This window comes from Callorhinchus milii, unplaced genomic scaffold (assembly GCF_018977255.1).
Source record: "Callorhinchus milii isolate IMCB2004 unplaced genomic scaffold, IMCB_Cmil_1.0 Scaffold32, whole genome shotgun sequence".
NCBI lineage: Eukaryota > Metazoa > Chordata > Chondrichthyes > Chimaeriformes > Callorhinchidae > Callorhinchus > Callorhinchus milii.
The window spans coordinates 519,533-541,813 of record NW_024704773.1 but is presented as its reverse complement, the minus strand read 5'-3'; the positions used below and the strand labels follow the sequence as shown (position 1 = coordinate 541,813).

Sequence of the window (22,281 nt, the reverse complement as noted above, 5' to 3'; positions counted from 1 at the left end):
AAAAGCAGCCGTTCACCACAACTCTCTGCTTTCTGTCTCCCAGTCAGTTCTGGATCCATGCTGCCACTGTCCCTTTTATACCATGGGCTTCCATTTTTCTTACAAGTCTTCAATTAAAACATTAACAAAGCTAATCACCTTAGAAATATTCTTTAATGTTTCCACTCAACGTGAAATGTACCTCATCGATGCAACAAAAGATATTTTGTGGGGAGAGAAATTTCCCATTATCCAATCTTGTATGTCCCTGTGTACAAAGACTGTATAATAATCCAAACTTGCAAAGAACACACGTGATTCCTATTCAGCATGTTGGGCCCCAAGCAACTCCCCAATTTGGGGACGGAAAGATAGTAAGTGAGCGGCAAACGTGTGAATGGGGAGAAGTAGAGCAAGAATATGTCAGTAAATTCAAACAGGAATTAGGAAACCGCTTGTTCTGTTGAGAGATGGAGTAGTGCCTTGGGACGTCCTCCCGACGTGAAAGACGTTCTATAAATGCAATCTTGTTGTTGTTGTTGTAGTGTAGGATTATTTTACCTTGGACTACCGACCACATTGACTGGAATAGGTACAGTGAAATCCTATGTTCTTATGAAAATTATCAGTGCAGCTAACATTCCCATCCCATCATTCCCATCTCTTCAGGAATTTTGGATTCCCCCATTATCTTATCAACTGTCATTAAAATACAATTACTGTTCTCAAGTTTTAGGCAACGTGCAAGGTATTGCTTGGATAGGTGAAATCCACCTCCGTGAGCCAAAATCCTAAAGCAAAGATCATGTGCATGAACAAGTAAATTACAGTAAGAGGATTTTGCTCAATATGAAGGAAGAAAGCATTATCTTCAGTAGTACAAAGCTGCCCTGTTGGTTCTCCGTATGAATGAGGATTACTATCCTGCTGGCTTTGACACCTCTAGAAAGCTGAGGCTATCTTTGGCACTAAATGTGTTTTTTGACAGGTTTATAAGCTGTTATCCCAAGGACCCTGGTATTTATGACTTTATTCAGTTGGGGGCTTTCCACCACTTACCCTGTGGTTACTAATCACTGAATAGATACTTCATGGACTAGAATTAGCGTGAAGGAGGTCCTGCGACAATGGAGGCCCCTTCCCCTGAAAATAAATAACGTTGGCTTCCCCTGTCAAGGGACCATCGTGTGTCTTCTTCCTGTTTTACTCATTTTCTGGTCCCACAGACAAGTTAATGAGCGGGTTTGAATCCAAAATGCTCATTAGCACATTGGCCTCCTAGAAGATTTATAGCATTCCAAAGCTGCCTTTTCCCCCTACCCTCCTGCTGATCCAAAGGAAACCACAGTATCATCTTCACTTTGTGAAGAATTGCTTTCTTTTTTAAAAAAGAACACACTGTATCTAAAGTAATTAAAAACCACATCTGCCATCTCAGTTAGAGTAGTTCTATCAAACACATTTTTTTATTCCCAGAAAACACTGTAAACTTGAGGAAAAATGCTCTTTTTTAAAATCTGGTGGGGGGTGGGGGGCTGGGTGGTAGCAAGAGGGTGGGTGCCATGTTGGGGCTGTTCAAAAGCTTGTACAAAGCAAAATGGCGATAAAGTAGCCCACTGGCGGGGTCTGGCCATTGTGAAAGGACGAGAATGCCACTGAAGCAAAGAAGACCAACTAGGGTGGTAAACTGTGATTATGTCTATGGGTTTCTGGGGAGAATGAAATGCACTTTGATGTTTTCCTGATGCAATTTACAGCCTGTTTGTCTGTCTGGGTGTCTGTCTGACAGTAAACACATGGTCAAGAGTCTTCCATAAATCACAGTCCTCCAACACATGCTCTGGCTAGCCAGACAACACTAAGGAACTCATAAAAAAGGACCCAACACATCTCTTCCAGGGTTCCCATTTGTTCTTTTGTTAAAAAAACCACCACCTAAGGACAGCTTTGTTGTCTACTTTTTAGTTTAATAATTTTCAATTAAAAGACTAACAAAGAAAGTGACCCTAAGAGTGAGTCACTTTTCAACATTAAAATGGCAGTAACATTAAATGGGCAGCTAAAGGAACACTTCATTACAATTTGATGAAGTGATCCGATTATTGTGACCGAAGTTACATATAGACCTTTTGAAGCAGATTTGTGTTAACATTTTCCCATGAAAGGCGCTATACAAATGTAATTTTGTTGTTGTTGTTATTCGTTTCAGGTAATTAAGGGTTTATCTTAATATCTTTCAAATTCCACTAAAATAATCTTTGAAGCTCAACGCTTGTGGGGCAGAAATTTAAATCTATTTTGTTGAACATGGCATACCCAATGTCTTCAAATTCCCAAGACAAAATATTAGGTAATGCTTAAACATCGGCATTCTGTAACATGTATTTGAAGTATATGCAACAAAAACTTTCTGCCCCACACGAGGCTATAGATGCTAACGGAATGTTTAAAATGGAAACAGATACTTGGGAAATAAAATTATTAAGGTGTATGGAGAAAAGGTGTGGAAATGTATTTAAAACAATGGCAATGATCTAATAAAATGGCAGAGTAGGTTCAGAGGGCTGAATGGTCTCCTCCCATCCCTATGTTAATTTCAAACATTATGTATGTAGAGAGCACAGTATATCCTGTAAACAGCTTTATTATTATTCAATAATGTTTATGTTTGACATAGTGCCTTTTGTGTTGGAAAGATGTCTCAAAGCACTTCACAGGATTTATTGTAAATAATAATAATCCTTACATTTGGTGCCCTTCACTTCTGGAGGATGTGCCATAGTGCTTCACAGGATACATTGCAAAGTTTATGGTGGTGTATTTTAGAGGCACTTTGAGGTGTCCTCTCAATTTGAAAGGCACTAAATCAAATGCAAGGATGATGATTTTTATTGGATGTCACCCTTCTTCCTTAAGGTAATGGAATAATGAGAAATCAGAAATTCATTTGCTTGCAACCAACACTTCTCTACGACCACTGTTTTTCTACAAGCTTTGTGAGTACTGCTGCATTTTTCCCCCCCACAAAAAAGTGAGATGGATCACTCTGAACATTAAAGCTAGCTCAGGTGGTCTGCTCAAGACTTCAATTCAAACCCTCTGAAATAGGAACAAGCTTTCTGGCATTTGCTTGAACTGTTTGCATGATCCTACAGGTTCGAGTTTACATCCCTCCCATTCAAGTCCAAGGAATCAAAAAAACCCTTAAGCAGCTCAACCGACATTGTGGGAACCTGAACGGCCACAGAAAGAGCAGGACTTTAACCAAGCCCAATGGGCTGTTTCCATGTTGCCACCTGAGGAGCTGCAGAAAGAAAAGCAGCAAGTATGACAAGACTGTGCTTGATCCCAGTATGGGTGTATCATAATAAATAATAAATCTTGCATTCAATACCTAGTTCCTTTCATGTCAGGAGGATGGCTCATGATGCTTCACAGGATTTACTGTGAAGTCTCGTGACTGGATATTTTGTAGGTGGAAGCTGCAGACAATTTGGGTACAGCAAAGTCCCACAAACAGCCATGAAGTGAATGATCAATTTTATCAGAGGTATTGCTGGTATTGGTTGCTGCCAATACTAACAGTACCTCTGATAATACGCGATTTTCCATTTTAAATCTCCCCCCCCAACCCATAACACCATTTATACTCTTTTTCTTCAGTTTTCTTCCCTTTTCATCTTCCTCAATTTTAACTTCAATCATTTGTGGGCTGCCTTTGTCATGGATTAGTTGCGACGCATATAACAATATTCCATATGATATACAAATTTATTATTTATTTCTAGATCATAGTCCCATTCTTTTTTGATTGCGTAATTATACTTAGGTTCCATATCCTCACCATCCAGATAATTATAAAAGACCATCGTTCCTATTTCAAAAGATATTTTCTTCCTGTTAACCTGATTCCCTCCTAATCTAAAGTTACCCTCAATTTTCAAATGAATTGGTTGCTCAAAACATTGCTTTTTTTAAAAAAAACAATTTCTACCTGTAATTTAAGTTAAAGTAACAAGGGAAGGAGAGGGATAGAAAGAAAAGAGAACACATTTTGTACATAGATATTCTAAATTACAATTTGCCCTCCTGCCAACAGAATACCTTTGAGCTCTATTTTAGCACAGCTACTAAAAGCATATCTGCCGCCACAGAGATAGCAGGAAAGGAAGAGTAAATGGAAGCAAGTACTCTCTCTACATTTTCTTTTTAAAACGAACAGTAATTTGCCCAAATGGAACGATCCAGGGGGGGAAAAAGCCTTTAACATCATGCCTGCAGTTACACAAATCCAAGCTGTTGAATGTGTAATTGAAGTATTACCAGCACTTGCAACTGAAGTGTACTCAGTGTGCAGAAACAGCTTTTCTGTATTTTTTTTACAATACATCAATATACTCCACCTACAGCATAACCCAGCTCGACAAAACAGGCATATGGCTGCAATAAATCACGGCTGGCAAGCTAACCCACACAATGTTTTTTTTGGCTGTCGCTAGGAGTCATTCAGTGCTTTTAAAGTGAATATTGGTGGAACAATATTAAAAAACAGATTCACTCACTACAAATGAGTGAATGCCTGAAATCTTCCCCCCTACATTAGTGCAAGTGACATTGTCCCTAATATTTGTTAATATAGTATAGCTTTACAGATGCAATATGGAATATATTCTGCATTGGACATGTTCTACACTGCAATCTGTTAACCTAAAACAGATTTGTAAGTGTTCCAGCCAACGTTTAACTGAGGACGGAGGCAGACACAAGAATACATACGGTTTAAAGTATTTCATGTTGTAAATGCAAATTACTTAAATAAGCTCAATAACCCTTTCCCTAAAAAATCGGGCCAAGTCTGTGCAGCAAATTTCCAGAGAAGGCAAACGTGTGTGAATTCAGGAATAAAAGGGTAAAACAGTTGTACGAGATCACCAAAATGAACCCACAGTAAATAAAAAAGCAGCAGAAATATTTTCAAAGTTTAAATTTGTGGGATATATTTTTTGTTTACAAAATCCCTAGAAACTCAGTATAAATATATGGAAAAAAATTCAGCCAGAAACGGCAAACTCACGTTATAAAGAAGTGCATTCTAACGCACAAGTCTGCTTGATGTTCAAGTGATCACATGGTTCCATTCAATAAGAGGAAGGAGTTAGTCACTCCTGGTGTCCTGTCCAACAGTCTCCCAGATCAATCGCTTAGTCACTTCATGATTTTGTTGTAACAAACAAAATGCCTGCTGTATTTGCCTACAAAAAGTTACAGCATTTGACTATTACTGTAAACCAGACAGGCATGACATTTTTTTAAAAACGTGATCACTCAATCCACGACTGTTTGTGGGACACTGCTGTGCACAATTGGCTGCCGCATTTCTCCCACAAAATATACAATCAATTTATTTTACAGTATAATCTGTGAATGGAAGGACTGGACTGTGAGGAGCGACTAAGTAAATTGGACATGTTCACGCTGGAAAAGAGAAGTTGAGAGGTGACACGATTGCTGTATTTAAGATTCTAAAGGGGCAAAACAATATAGATCATGACAGGCTGTTTCAACGTGTCCAGCATAGTAAAACCAGAGGACACGGCCTGCGATTGAAGGAGGTAAATTCAAAACAAATCTACGCAAACACTATTTCAGTGAGTGAATAGTGAACCTGTGGAACAGGCTCCCTAGGGAGATGGTTGAAGCAGGTAGTGTTGATTCTTTCAAACGCAGATTAGATAGTTTTCTTTTACGAAATAACATTATGGGATATAGTACGTAGGCAGTTCGGGACATATGTGCATGCGACCGCCAGGAACGTTTAAGGCAAACTAGATGGATCTTGGTTTCTCTAGTCTAGATGGACTTTTTTTCATCTAGCATTTCTTCTGTTCTTAAGAGCTTTGAGACGTCTCGAAGACATGATAAGGTGCTCCATCAAGTCCAAGGATTATTATGACATAATAAATCACTATAAAAATAAGAGAACTTTCTTCTTTGCTTGTACTAATCACCCAAGCAAGAAGGAAATCCCTCTAAAGATGGCATTAGTTCGTGGTGACGGCTCTTTTCAGTTAATACAAATATACAGTATGTCACTAGATATCCAACTCCGTCAAAACAAAGATCAACATTCAGAAGGTGACCTACTGTTACTAAACTTTCAGAATCGTGAATTGAACTAAAGACTAGATAATAACTTGTGTAGGACTTTACAAACATAGGACTATCGCGCATCAAGCAAACTATAACAGAAAATCCCATATGAAATATATTGTGAAAAAATTAAAATAAATTGTGATCAATGTGTAATCTACCCCCTAATATTGTATTTTAAAAAGCAACTAAATTATTTTGGTAATTTTAAACCCAAAAGATTTCCTTCAAAATGGAATCAAACTGACATATAACAATAAGAGTTGTCTTTCACATCGGCATTAACTCTACAACTTTAGATTACATCACAGCATGAAAAATTGGTAGCATCTACAATATGACTCAGCACGAGCACTGTGAGCTAGTAAAGTGTGTGTGTGGGCTGGATGGAGAGAATCACAGCTCAGGTTCACCTGCTGTTGAACACTTTCCTGAAAAATCAGGTGAGGCTTCAGTTAGAACACAGGCTTTTTTCTCCTCCATTGAGGAAAATGCCAAAATTCACTGTCCAGGTTAACACATGAAGAATATCTTCTTCACTGAGAAGCTAAGATTTAGTGCTTTTATTAGAGAAGGAAAGCAAAGCGGGGGCAGGGTAAGGTGGTGACAAAAAAAATTATACACTTTGGGTAAATAATCATTGCTCATTTTTGCAATCCAATATTAATCTGTTGGATGGAACAAATAATAGTCCCTCCAAAACAATAATAAATTAATTGGTCATTTTCAATTCATAACTATTTGTAGGACACTGCTGTGCGCAATTGGCTGCCGCGTTTCACCCACAAAAAAATATACTGTCAATTCACTTTACAGCATATCCTGTGAGGTGCTTTGAGACGTCGAGAAGACGTGAAAAAGCACTATATCAAATGCAAGGATTATTATTATTATTATTAAATAGAGCAGACAACCTATTTTTAGAAGTGGATCAAATAACTGAATTGCTTTAGATTTTAGGTGCAGTAAAGTCACCAACTGTCCTCAAAAGGTTAAAATCAGTTCCTGCAGCCAAGGGGGAGGGAAAGGAACAGATAAAAGCCGAGACTTTGCTTTTCATGCAGACTATAGAATTCTACTTGTGCCATTAAGCCATAAATCTGGACCTTCTTCTCCTGCCAATAAAACTGTCGCTGTTCCCTGTGTGTTGATTCTTCCTGCTCAGCTTCGTTATATGAGAGGAGCACTTAAGAAATTCAGATTTAGTCAAAATAATCCTTCTTGAAAAGGTACGGTCACACTTCATGTACAGTTAATGTTGTTAGCGGCATTTATGACAGACAGTAATCAAAAGGATTTCTCAGTAATTTATCCCCCACCCTACCCTCCTTCCCTCCAAACTTGTTGTATAGACCTTTCTTGCCAGCAGGAACGTAAACAGGAAATAATCAGAAGCCTGCAATTATCAATTTCCTGAAACAAACAAAAGGAAAACAAAAGGAGGATGCAATAAACATGACACGTTATGGTGGAGACGTGGGTTTCCTGCTGACAAAAGGCAGAGTGATCAATAACTGGGCCATTGAAGCCTGCACCTGCACGACACTGTAGGATGTCAATAAGATACATGTTTGTTGATTGCTGCAGCTAACCGTCCCAAAAAGTGGATTTTTTAAAAAAAATTGACCTATGATTACCAATCTGTAAACGTTTGATTCATGTGACAACACAGCTGCAATGCCCACTTGCTATGGACCTATTTATGAGACATGCTAAAAACCAAGCATGTAACCGCCCCCATTTATTTGTGGAGACTTAACATTAGTTGGCATCACTACTGGTTAATGGTACTTCAGTATCAACGTGTTGCTGCATGAATTTTTAATTAAACTTAAAATTGTCAAGTTTAACCATTTCAGAGAACCAACAGCATAAGGGATGGCATGGAAATGCTGGGATAAAAACATTCTATATCAATGAAGCTTGTTTTAAGAGGCTTGTTATAAGGTACCCCTGATGCAGAGCAGCCTCTCTTATCAGATTGGCAACCTATGGACCCACAGACTGATAGCATGGGACAAGCAGTTTCAGCGCTGACCAGCTGGCCAACCACGTTAAAAAATGGTTGGGTCGTCAGGTTACCTCTGATAATTTCCACAGTAAGCAACCCTAATTTTGTGGTGATATCAACAAGCCTCGATGTGTGTAACTCATGTGCACAGCACCGAATGTGTCATTAGTAATGCTTCCTGCATCATAATCCTTATTAGGTACAGCGCCTCCCACGTCAGGAGGACATCCCAAAGCACAGGATACACTGTAAAGTGCAGTGACGGTGTTTTGTAGGTGAATGTAGCAACCAGGTTGCACACAGCAATGTCCCATAAACAGCCAATGTCCAATTTTACTTTGAAAATTGTTGGCCTGGACACCAGGAGAAACTCCCTTCTTTTTTTTGAACAGTACCATGGAATCTTTAACATCCACCTGATCAAGCAAATGGGGTTTGCTTTAATATCTTTTCCAAAGGATGGCATTTCCAACAACGCATCTGCCTGTCTAGCTGGACGTAAGAGATCTCATGGCAATATTCAAACAGAGAAAGGAATTTGTTCCCTAACTATAACTACGAGTTATGTCCAGATTCAAAAGGTAAACCTCAATTTATAACAGAATGCATAACAAGTCAGAAAAAATACTTACTATTGTATAACCAGAACGAGTCTGAGAAGTAGACAACAAACACACAGTTGCTGTTGTGGTGAGGGAACAAAGTTAAAAACCTAGTCTAATTGGCTTCCTTCCACACGTTCATTAATGGAAAATGGGATGCTCAAGTTAAATGATGTATTATCAGAAATAGAATCAGCTTCTATGCCTTGCTATTGCAGTGAGTACAGGTGTGGATACTTTCTGCTAGATAGAACATTCCTGTCTGATATGTTTATGAGCAAAAACAGGTGGTGGCTATACACTTAAAGCGTTATTGTGAAATCAAATCCATTGAGCTGATCTTGTAAATTCCATTTTTTAAGATTTGCAACAGTCTACTTGAATTGCAATGAAGGCAACACTTAAAACTAAGATTTTATCCTTTTTTAAAAATATATTTTTAATGTTGCTATTAAATTTAAATTTCCACTTCCAGAGCTTGTTCTGAGCAGTGTTATATGGAAAAGAAATGAAAAGGTTTCGGAGATTTGAATAAACTCTGAAATAATAATGGCAAACTATGCAACTGAACCAGATTTTCAACATGTTTTATGTAATTTTATGTGCAGTTTTTCAGAAGAAACTTCAGGGATTTAGCTCCAGAGGATGGAGGCAGAAAGGCTGAAGGCCCAACCGTCAAAGATAGGACAGACAGGGTGGGGACCATGAGGTAGGCCAGTGCCCACTGAGCAGAGGGAGCAGGCTGGTTGGTAAGGTTTTAGCAGGTTGCAGAGATAGGGTGGGGCAAGACCATGGAGGACTTTAAAAGTGAGCTTTTACAGTAAAAATCCTGTGAAGAGCTTTGTGATGTGGACTTGAAAGGCGCTGTATCAAGTGCAACGAATTATTATTTTATCTATTTATGTTGAGAGGCACAAAGATAAGTCTTTCACAACATCATATGTTGTTAAGTACAAGGCAACTGAAAGTTTACTCAATGAAAGCTTCAGAAACATTCCCTTTCAGAAGAAATGATTCTTCTGAAAGCAGGAGAAGGAACTTGTACAGTTAATTAAAAGTGTTGTACTATGCCCCGTGTTGCAGTAGTGACTACAACCATAAAGAATTGCATTCCTGCCTATATGGTTCCTCTAATTACCTCTGTGGATTTTAGACACAGCGGATCTCATCTGTCTCTGTACACTCATCTGGTGTAGAGCATGAAATCCCACCTTCCTTTTTCAAATATGACTTTTGGAAAAAAGTTTAGCTCAAAATCCTCACCCTTAAGGGATATTGCTGTATGCAATTGGCTTCCCCGTTTCGCCCACAAAATATACAGTCAATTCATTTTACAGTATATTCTGTGAAGTGCTTTGAGATGTCTCAGTGACGGGATAAGGCACTATATCAAGTGCAAGGATTATTATTATTATTACTGAAAGGGCAAAAACAGATATAATGATTCCCTTGCATTAAGTGTTCAGATCCCAAAAGTTAGGTACCCTTCAATAAACAATGGAATAAAACTTCAGCGCTCTGTGATGTTATCCTATGTGAAGGGTTCTACATAAATACAAGTTGTTGTTAAAATGAATAATCCTTGCATTTGATATAGTGCCTTATTACAATGTTGAGACGTCTCAAAGCGCTCCCAGGAATATACTGTACTGTATATTGGTGTGTCTATTTTTTGGGCAAAAAGTTCAGTTCAGAGCACAAAGCACCACTGAGAAATGTGCACTTTGCGCAGGCTGTAAATTGTTTTGCCATTTTTGACGTGGTAAAGTTTAGGATCCCATACAAATTGAAATTGGCCTACAATGTTGCCAGCAAGTCACTCACATAAATTCTGATTAAAATCTTACTTAAACTTCCTGAAGCTACAAATCAGTTTTCAAGTGGAGATAAATGTGAGCCCAGTTTCTGATACCAAAAGGCACCAAAGGTCTTACGAGAGAAATTGGCCTAAAAACCTATACTGTCAGAGGTGACAACTGGTACTCAAAGCTCCAAATGTTCATAAAAAAAGAGCTGACCACCTTGTGGTTAAAAACAATGCCAAATAAATTAATACTTGCTAGGTGTCCCACCCCATCTGAAATGGCGATAACTCATCTAGTTCGGTACAATCACATAATAGAGAAGAAACTGGTGCCAGTTAGACGATTGCAAACCAGATACAGAAATCATTCGGAGTGCACCAGTTTTGAAATAAACACATTGTTTAATGGTAGTGGTGGTGGGGAGATAGAAAACCAAGCAAATAACGACTCTTAACAGACTAACATTCTCTTTTCTCTCCCACCCACCCCACCCCTCACTCCGAAAAAGTAAAAGAACCTCAAATGGATGAGGAAGAGAAGTGCAAAACCAGCAGCTGAGTTTTCTGGGTCAGAAGAAAGAAAGCAGCATGTTTATGACATCTTATTTATCACGTTGAAATCTCTCAAAGCACTTCACAAGTAATTGCTGTCACGTGTAGTGACCTTTTGTAGCAGCCATCTGCTGAATGACCAAACAGCCATGAGATAAAAGATCAGTTAATCTGAGGGATGGACAGCGAGGACACCAAGAAAAAATCCCTTCTCTTTTTGAGTAGTTTCATGGGATCTTTGACAGCTACCTGAAAACAACAAATGGGAACACGTTTTGTCATCTGATCTGAAAAGAAGGCACCTCAGATGATGCAGTACTTTCCCCCAGCACTGCACTGGAGTGTCGGCCTGGACTATGAGCTGAAAGTCATAAAGTGAGTCTTAAACCCATAACCTTCTGAGGCAGAGGTGAGAGGGGTAATCGGCAGCAGTTCATCTGAACTATGTGCAGGGAGTCAATTGGACCATCTTTACATTCCTAAGGTCAGTGAAGAAGAACTGACAGGAGAATAGACTTATCCCAGGATCAAAAGATTGGTAGCATTTAGATGCTAACAGAGCTTTGTACACATGGTTAAGAACACAGGCACATAGCTTGGCTTCTTCTCCCCTTTCCCCCTCCTCCCTTCCCACTTGAAGGTAGCATAGAGAGGGCTCACACCTCTCATCATCGTCACCTCATGTAAACCCAGTAGGTGAAGTGTAACGGCACCATAATGATGTGTCCTGCATTGAAGATCAACCACCAAACCATCCAGTTATGTACTGATTAAAATGTACTTCTGAGAACTGATTAAAATGTATTTCTGAGAACTTATTAAAATGTACTTTTGGGGAATGGTAAGACCGATAAATATCATCCCTTTAGGACATTTCTCTTCACACTCCACAGAGCGGGGTGCAACCAGAATTCAAACACTTCAGAGGAAACGTGGACCCATTCAAATCCTTAATGACCTGAGATGAAAACACGATTAAGGTACTTACATTGTAAAGACGATCACAGATGATGGTTAGGTCAATTACCAAATCCATAGGTTACTCCTCGATACCTCACAAAACAGCTCATTAATCTGTAGTGCAAGGCGTTTTGTGATGTGATGAAAACATTCACACTCAGTTTCCTGTGATGTAAGCTTCAAAAAAGTCACAAACAAAACACACTTTTTTTGAAAAAGGGTTTTGATAAGTTTCTTATATGCATTTCCTTGAATTGTGCTAACAGCAAAAAAAATTGCAAAAGCAATAATCACATGAACTGACACAATTAAAGTCTAGCAAGTCATAATAATAATACTTGCATTTAATATAGCACTTAAGAGTTAAAATGTCTAAAGAGCACTTTGCAGGACTAACTGAAGAGTGTAGTGAACGTGCTTTGCAGATAAATACGATAGAAAGAAGACCACAGGATCAATTTGGATGAAGAGTGTCCTATTAGCCCATCTGATCTCATGCTTCCAGAACCCGCACCCTCCAATCCTCCCATTATAGCATCAAGTTGCTTCTTTGTCCTGCCCTGAACTCAACCACCCTTCCTGGCAACCTGTTCAAGTCATTGATTACCCTTAGGGTAAAGAAAAACTTCCTGGTGTCTGTCCTAAAATTGCATTTTACAACTCGAAACCTATGTCTTCTTGTTCTACTATCTTGGTGCATCCTAAAGTATTGTTCTAGTCTACTATTTACAATCCCATTTAAAATGTTGTACACTTATTTTTGATCAGCAACACATTCAATGTTTAGCAAACCAAATGTTTGTCATTGAACTTCCGTTTCGTGGATCACAGTTTTCGACTGCTGGTTAGCAGGATTTACTCTTAGTGTCATGCTTACAAAACAAAGGCTGCTAATCCCTTTTCGTCTGTCTATCCAGCTGGACGTTAAAGATCCCATGGCACTAATCGAAAAGAATTTCTCCCAATATCCTGGCCAACAATCCCCAAATAAAAACAATTCGTCATTCACTCGATGGCTGTTGGTAGAACATTATTGTGTGCAAATTGGCTACAATGTTCACCCACAAAAAACATCACTTGACAGTGTATCCTGTGAAGCGTTTTGAAACATCTCGACAATGTGATAAGGGGTTGTATCAAATGCAAGGATTTAATTATTATAACAAACATTTGAATACAGCAGCATCAGCTTCAGGGGAAAGACCAGTGAGAGTGCCATAGGGGACCCACCTTCTGCACATCTAGGAAACATTCGATGAGATAAATATTAATCACTGTGCATCACTAAACCAGCCTCCCATTAAATCATTGCTCCCCAAAGAACGGATAGTGCCACACCTTCCCCTCTTCTCTCCCTAAAACAAAACAAGCAATCCACACCAGTAAGCAACTTGGAACAAGGTTCAGAAATAACATACTGCCAAGCATATTAGAATAAAAAGAGTCTGGCAGAGATGCAACCAGTAATGGAATAACAGAACAAAAAATAATCATCTTTTGTTCTTACAATTTACAACATCAGAACTGCTCAATTAAAACTGATGATGGAATTTTGATTTGGAATAATGAGACACTGAGTGACTCTGTTAAATATTAAATGTTTTTTCCTTGTAAAAAATAAGAAACATCTGAGCTTTGTGTGAGATGTTTAATGAAATACAAGGTTTCGTCCTCTCATGGGAGGGGGAAAGAGAATGGAGCTTTTTCCCATTAAATAGTGTTCAGTACTTGCAGCAAAATGTAAAAGTAATTTAGTAAAAAGAAATGTAGCAACGTTTGTTTATTTGCAAAAGTGATTTTAAGCAGAACTAGGCATCGAGTCTATTGGATTAACTTTTGATAGCCTGGAGCATGCTGCCAATTCTTGTTCAAAACAAAGTGTACTCACACCATTCAGAAGCATTCTGTTCCTGTTTTTACACCACCCCATCAACAAGAGGACATACAGTACTTCAACAAATGCACAGTACACTTTTGAAGTTTACGACTTGGATTGCAGGGGGTACACAGTAATTCCAGCTGCCTCTCAACAATTCTTTTGTATAGAGTAATTTGAATACATTGCCCTTTGTGTCACATAAAATGCTGTTCTAATTGTGGGGTAGCCCATAGTTTACTACCTTTCCCAGACTGCTTAATGAATGCACTTCTTCCTTCTCCTTCCCTCCCTCCCTCTCTCTCTTGCCCTCCCACCCCAAACAATCTTTTGGTAAGATACATAGGATACAAGCATTGTTCAGTTATGAGCAACATAGAAATATTATACAAATATCCCTGCATTAAACTAAAAAGTAGGTTATCCCAGAAATTCACAACACAAGAAAAGTACCATCAGAAAGAGGAGGAGTTGGGATAACAATTCTAGACACCACGATCTTGACACTACTAATTTAATAGTCTCCACACTTATAATTCTGATTAGATTTGTTTTCAACCCTAGAACATAATAACTGATAATAATAATCCTTGCATTTATTATAGGACCTTATCATGTCATCGAGACATCTCAAAGTGCTTCACAGAATTTTACTATGAAGTGTAGTTAGTGACTATTCATAGCATCCAATTTGCATGCAGTTATGTCCCACAAACAGCCATGGAGTAAGTGACCAATTTATTAGGTGTAGTTTGGTACAGGAGAGGATTTGGGCAGCAGTTTTTTAGCCAGGCTGATACCTGGCTAACGAAGGCATTTCTGTTTTCCACTTGCTACCATTTATAGAGGTGAAATTTGTGGCATTTCAGAATATGTTGGATTTGTTAACTATATTAATGATAAACCTGGCATTTGATAATGGTGCCGTTTATGTCAGAGGGGCATTTCAAAGTGCTTTGCAGGGTTTAGTGTAAAGAGTGTTTTGTGGGAAAATTAATTATCACATTGTGAAACAATGCAAATTTCACGCCATAATTTTGTCTGCTCTCTTCCCCCTGCCACAGTAGGCTTGTTAGTAGCCCTCTCTATCAAGCTGTTCTAGGAATTTGAAAAAATACAACTTTGATCTACTCTGTCAGGAGTAATGTAAAGAAGAAAAATTTAATTTTTAAAGGCTCTCATAATGCCCAAATATCTCAAAGCCCTTTAGAGTAATTACTGTCACGTCTAATGACTTGTTTTTTTTAGACAAACCTTTAGCTATTTGGTGCACTGTAAGATCCCACAAACAGCCATGACGTAATTGAACAATTTATCTGAAGGATTATTGCCCAGGACACTGGGAGAGACTTCTCTATCCAAATGAAGGGCAATCTATATTAAGAAAACAATGAACAATGCAGGAGATAATAATTAACTCAAGTCTATTCGAATTTCAGTTTAAATATTTAGGTTAGAGTTAATATTGGCATATGTTGAAAGAGAGAGAAGAAAATGGCTACCTAAAGATAAAAGGAGAAATGATGAGTGTGTACCAGTGTCATATCAATCTGTGGAGCAATGTGGTGACACACAAATGTCTGTGGCACCAGAATATCAACAGAGTTTTTTCTAAAATGAATCTCTGTGGGTCACTTGTGATGAGAGTGCTCTCTGATAGCATTAGCATACAGGATCTTCCCCACCACCCTCCCAAACCCCTTCAATGCATTGCAGTCCACCAAATAAAACCGGTCATTCACTTCATGCATGTTTGTGTGATGTTGCTTTATTCAAATGAGCTACTGCCTACAGAGTACCCGGTCACTACCCTTCACAGTGAATCCTGTGAAGTGCTTTGAAACGTCATCCCAACCTGAAATGCGCTGTACCAAAAGTAAGGATTAGGTTTTTTATTGCATGTGGCAGGACCTTAAAGTTGAGAGAAGGGAAATTCTGAACACAATGCTTTTAAATTGAATAATGAATCATCTTAATGAAAGGCAACAAGTCAAGTTTTTTTATATAAAACAAAGTACATTTTCAGTTGCATCAAGTTTCGTCTTCCCAGACACTCTTGCCAAGCTGCAAGCTTACAGCTGGTATTAATATGCTGTGGAAATCTCAAGAAATTATGCTTTAGCCTGGCTTGGATGTAGGAATAATAGGTGATGAACATATTTCTTTTTAAATTAAGAAGTACAGCAATAACTAATTTTAATGGACATAATTTCTGAACACATCATGGGCTAGCATCGCTTCTCTCAAAGTTTATATTGTATAAGTTATTTTTAATAAACTTACTCCTCTGACTAATGCTCAAACTAGAAACAACTGCAATGCTCAGATTTTTCCACCTTCATTCCTTATACACACACATTTACATTTAGATTCATGACATGCAAGGAAACTTCCACTTGAGGTACAAGGTTCTACACATTTCAATACTGCTTTCATTCACTTTGCTGGGAAGTAAACACTGTGATTCTGTACAGGGATTACATTCCAATGCAATTTCTATATGAATTTTAGTGGTTAGAGCACTCGCCTTGTAAGCGAGAAGACCTGGGTTTGATTCCAGGCAGGATGAAATGTTGGGCAAATTTCCTTAATCCATATGCCTGTTTACCTAGCAGTAAGTAAGAACCCGGTCGTCAGTCAATTAGCAAATCACTTTTCTGGGGCTAATAATCCCTTTAAAAATAATTTGGTCACTCAATCCATGACTGTTTGTGGGACACCGCTGTACACAATTGGCTACCGCGTTTCACCCACAAAATATACAATCAAATCAATTTACATATCAAATACATATATTTATATTTATTTATATATATATTTTATATATATATTTATATAAATATAAATATTGCTATATCAAATGCAAGGATGATTATTATTACGGTATATTCTGTGAAGCACTTCGAGACATGTACTAAAGAGCTGAAAGGATTATTATTATTATTTTATCCCAAACCTAAGTTAAGCAAGATAGAATTACTTTTAATTAAATACTGCACTTTAAAGACTACCACTCAAAACCTGTTCGCCTACAAAATACAGTCGTTGCACTCTACAGTATATAGTGTGAAACGCTTTGATATGTCCTCTTAACGTGAAAGGCACAATAGCAAACGCAAGAATTATTGTTAATTTATTACCAGCGGAGCATTGAAACAATCTAAACATTCACTAGATAAAAAGCACAGACTAAAAATGCTCCTTGTATGAGCATTCCTAGGACAGAGGTATAGTTACAAACACTAATTTTCATCGGGAAATCTGAATTCAGAACCAGTTTTACACTTAATAATTCATTACAACTGGACTAACAGTTAAAAGGTATCTGCAGAACAATGTGTTCCTGAGTTTATTTAATAATGTGCTGGTAGCTCTAATGAGAGCAAGCGGTTACTGAACAGGACTCCTCACCACAGATGTTGTCCTAAGCATTGCTTCACTTCTGTGAAGGGCCGTCATAATTTGCAGGGAGTTACAAGGGCTCGGATTGGGAGGTCTTTCACACTGCTCAACAAAACCCAACCATAAAATTCATCTAGCGAGATATCTGTATCTAATTTTCAATTCATAAACATCATGAACCTCTGAATACCATACCACTTTAAAACATTTAATACCTCCTGTCTTTTGGACTGCCCACTTCGACCAAACATATATAGATTGGCAGGGTACCAAACTAGTAATAGTTCCCTTATGGGAATGAAAACATGATATGTACTTTCTAAAACTTACATAGCATACTGCAGATCATTTTAGATTTTTTTCAGACATCAAAGTGTAAATGCACACCCATTAGAGTGTTACTGCCTCCATTTGTAATTTGGTCCACCCTACCCTCCTCTGAAGTATCTTGGAGTCTCTAAAACAGACAAGTAGCTGAATAAGTTGATGTGGCAGACATGGGATTGCAGCCCAATAGCATGTAGACTTACAAAATATGATCGATCTGTCCTGAACCCTGAAGCTTTACAATGCAGAGTAACGTGCAATTAGTTTACACATACACACAGACATTGCTCAGGTTTTCCCACTCGAAGAACTCTCAAACATATGTATTGGTTCTCAAACTCTGATGTCAGGGCATTCTGAGGCTGCACTGAATGTATCTAAATATTGATTGGATTTATCTTTTTAAGCTTTCTCTCATTCATAGACCCATAATTTACAATAATGATGACTTTTCTAGTGAGGGTGGCGGGACAACATGTCCCACAAACAGACATGAAGTGAGTGAGTGACCAATTTTATCTGGGGGATTGTTGGAAAGGACACCAAAAGAATCCTCCTTCTCTTTTCGAATCGTGCAATGGGATCTTTAATGTCCAGCTGAACAGGTAGATGTGATGGTGTAGTCTTATCCAAAGACCAGTATTCTAACAATGTAGCACTCGCTCAGCATGCACTGAAGCATCAGCCTAGATTGTGAGTTCAAAGTCCCGACTTGGGGCATGACCCACAACCTTGTAACTCAAGAACTACCATATGAGCCAGGCTGAATGGAGCTTGGAAAGATGGCTTTGGTGGAAGGCATTGGGTAATGATTATAGTATTGAGCACAACATGCATTGAGGTGATTTACAATAAGATGCAAATTGACAAACTATTACGACAGCGAGTGATCTATTCACTATTGGTTCACAAAGCCAGAGGGATCAGTCAGGTAGTATTTAATTTAGTGACATAAAAGGAAAAGTGCTGCTTTGGTTTATGTGGCATCACATATCTGAAGGCTGGTCAACAAATTTGTTTGTGGCAGACAATAATTGATATGTGTTCAATTATATAAATGAAGCCAGAACGCAGATGTTGGGATTACAAGATTTGCCAACAAATCTCTCATGGTTTTACTGAGATGTAAATGGGCCAATTGAAAAAACTGCCTCCATTTGATTGAATGTATGCGTGTTGACAAAGGCAGACAATAATATGAATAGTTCCACTTTCTTTGCTTCCCCTCTGGCAAATGTAGAATTTTGTCATGCCCATACATTTGAGGAATCCTCACAGAGAGACGTCTGATATATTCTGACTAGAGTAGAGTTGATTCGCTGTGAAATCATGTTGAAGGGACATGAAAAGCACAGTATAAAATCAGAATTGAGGTGTGTGAGTGACAAGCGATTTTCCCTGGAGCCTGGCTGCCCGAGGGTCACCTTGAGGCGGTGCCAAATTATTTCAGCCGCCACTCAAACATGATCACTTAAGTGTTCTTTGGCACAGGAGGATTTTTAATAATATTAAAGAGCCAGTTGCAATCCCGACTCTTTAATAAACATGAAAAATGACGTCTGTTTGGTGCCAGTTAGCTCTACTCGGGCCCCATCGGGAAGTATAAATCAGGCTTCCTGCTTGTAATAGCTTTACTGTAGAAAGCGATAAGAAAAATCACTTCCAGTGCTACAAGCTGGGCAGGAGCCTCCTTGTGGTTTTAACTAGTTCAGAGAATGATGGAAAGAAAAAAAGCTTACATTTTTACAGCATTTTTATCACAATGGAAAGTCTCAAAAATGCTTCACAGGTAATTACCGTTAACGTTTTGTAGACGGATGTGGTGACCATTTGCACAAACAGCCACTTAATGACTTAATAGATGGATTTCCTAATGTCCCTCTTTGATTCCCCTACAAACATTTTATATTTCTCAGAATTTTCTTCTGTATTACTAGCCTCTATAAATCATGTTTAAATTTCAGCTTTTTTCCAATAATAACAATAATATCATTATATGGTTAAATCCCTGAATTTAACAATCTGCAGTAGAACGCGGCTGCCAATTTGTCCACAACAATGTCCCACAAATGGTTAGGAGGTGACTGTTCAGTGGGACATGAAGACTGTTTGCTGCAAACCCTCAACACTGAGAGAAACATTCTTTTTCAAGCGGATAGGTTGATATGGGATTAGCAGGTCACAGAGGTAGGAAGGAACATGGCACGGATATGAGACAGAAAGGACAGCTGAGGGTCAAACAAGACACCATAACCCATAAAGGTTATATTTCTGGAAGAGAAACACAAAAATATTGCTTACGAGGCCCACGAACGCTTCTCAAATCAGGTATCCATCTGGCCCTCAGCAATCAAAAGGTTGGACGACCCTGGTCTAGACTATGAGATTGAATTCCATGACTGGCATTTGAATATACAACCTTCTGAGGAAAGAGTACAACCAACTGTTAAACAGGGGAAGAGGATGGTGGTGAGAGAGAATTTTGTGGTTGTCGGGTTCTCCTGCGGTTTGTGCAATATTATTCATTGATTGACAGATTAGCTAACACCTGGTTATTGCACAAACCAACATACATCCAGTGCCTTGGGATGTCCTCCCAACGTGGAAGGCGCTCAACAAATGTAATGTGTTGTATTGTTCAGGCTCTGCTGCTTCTAAGTGAGCAACAGAGGCCAATGTCTGAGGCAACAACCATCAGTCACAGCTGATCCTGCACAGTCTTGCCTTTGCTTCATTTGCTTTGGTTACTTATATAGCAACATAGGAACAGGAGTGGAGTCCTGTAGCTTAGTGGTTAGAGCACTCGCTTTGCAAGTGAGAGACCTGAGTTTAATTCCAGGCAGAGGGCGAAACCTTGGGCAAGTTTCCTTACTCCACACAGAGCCTAATAATAATCCCTCCAAAACCAAAAACAATAATAAATTGGTCATTTTCAATCTACGACTGTTTGTGGGATATTGCTGTGCGCAATTGGCTGCCGCGTTCGCCCACAAATATAGTCAATTCACTTTACAGTGTGTTCTGTGAAGCGCTTTGGGACGTCCTCCAGACGTGAAAAGCGCTATATCAAATGCAAGGATTATTATTATTATTATTATTAACTGAGGCAAGCTACTATCTAACCTCTCCATCTCCTCATGTAACCATGAAATCTTTGATGGATCCCAATTGCATCCATCAGACTGTATTTAATCCATACTGCACCCATCTCATATTTGAATTTCTCTCACTGCTGGGTCTACTATCATTTCTGCCAAATTCTCAAGACAATTTTCATGGGTTTGAAATCCCTTCATCTCATTGAAATTTCAATTCCTTGGTCCAAAACCTTTATGCTAGATTTGATTATTTCTCTGTTTTCACAGGTCACTAATTCCAAATTTTCCGAGTTCATGGACAATACTTTGAAATTATCTTTTTAATGTTGTAAATGTGAAAGTGGAAGAGCCAAACGGTAAGCATTTTTTTCTTACTACTGTAAGAAACAGATCTTAAAAGACTTGAAAGGCATATGACTAAGAACTTCAGACATGGATCAACTTTTCGTTTAAACTCTTCGCCGATAAAGACTCAACATGGTTAAGAAATAATGAATTGCATAGAACTTCACTGCACAGAAATAGGCCTTGCAGCCCAACTAGTCCATGCCCATGTTTATCCTCCATATTTGCGATAAATTTATTCCTAGAATCTCTGGACAGTCTTGTGTTCGATTATCGTGGACATATTTGGAAAAATAATGGGAAAGTGTTATCCAATTCCTATTGCTGACAAGAATTTACCAGACTAGAGATGTTGAGATGAACCTAATGTAGTTAAATAAATGTAGAGAATTATTCATAATAATCTATGTTTGTAGCATTGGTCAGTGCTTTACCTTTTAGATGTTGAAGCACTTTCGTAAATTCAGCGCTCTTGTTAAAATACCTACACTGTGGCTAACAAGGAGTAAAAGACTGTAACAAAATCTCAACTGCATTCTTAAATGGTACATTGCTTAGGTTTTACAATATAGGAGTATAAGCTGTGTGCTTTTTAATGCATCCAAACCCCAACAATCAATTGAAAGTGATACTCTGGCTGGGAATGGCCAACTCAGCAAATCATGGATTGAACTGGATTATACGCTCAAGGTCCAGATAGCTTGGTATCATTGTACAGAGTATCTTTTTAAACAGAATGTAAATGCTAAATAGAAGTTGGAGACCTGTTTGGTGCCGTTACTAAACTTTGAGAGCCAAACAAAATAACCGAGTGTAGGACGTCAATTATGTTTGTTAATTCAGCTGCCTTCCTTGTACTGTCAGGTTCCCTCACTCTAAACTACTTCACTCAATTAGCTAATGAGTGTTGATGAAATAAAATATTCTGGAAATCAATGGGGCGGGAGGGGAGGGGGGATAATTACAATTCTCTTTAACAATTTGATACTTCTGAAAAAATCATTTTCCTCACAATACTTTTAACTTTAGAGAAACCAGATTAACTGAGACGGGTATTTTGGGGCACTATTCTGAATGGACATCTCCAGGGTGGGAAAGAAAAAAAACTGTAACATGAAACCAAACTTTACAACAGTTCGTACAAGGATTGGTATTCAGCAATAAACTGACCGCAC

At 38.4% G+C, this 22,281-nt stretch overlaps 1 protein-coding gene across 1 annotated transcript in view; it reads right to left on the bottom strand.

Annotated features, from left to right (window-relative positions):
* The window catches only part of mllt3 (MLLT3 super elongation complex subunit), a 57,849-nt gene that overhangs the window by 19,382 nt on the left and 16,186 nt on the right, over positions 1 to 22,281 (bottom strand). The gene's annotated exons all lie outside the window — the stretch shown is intronic.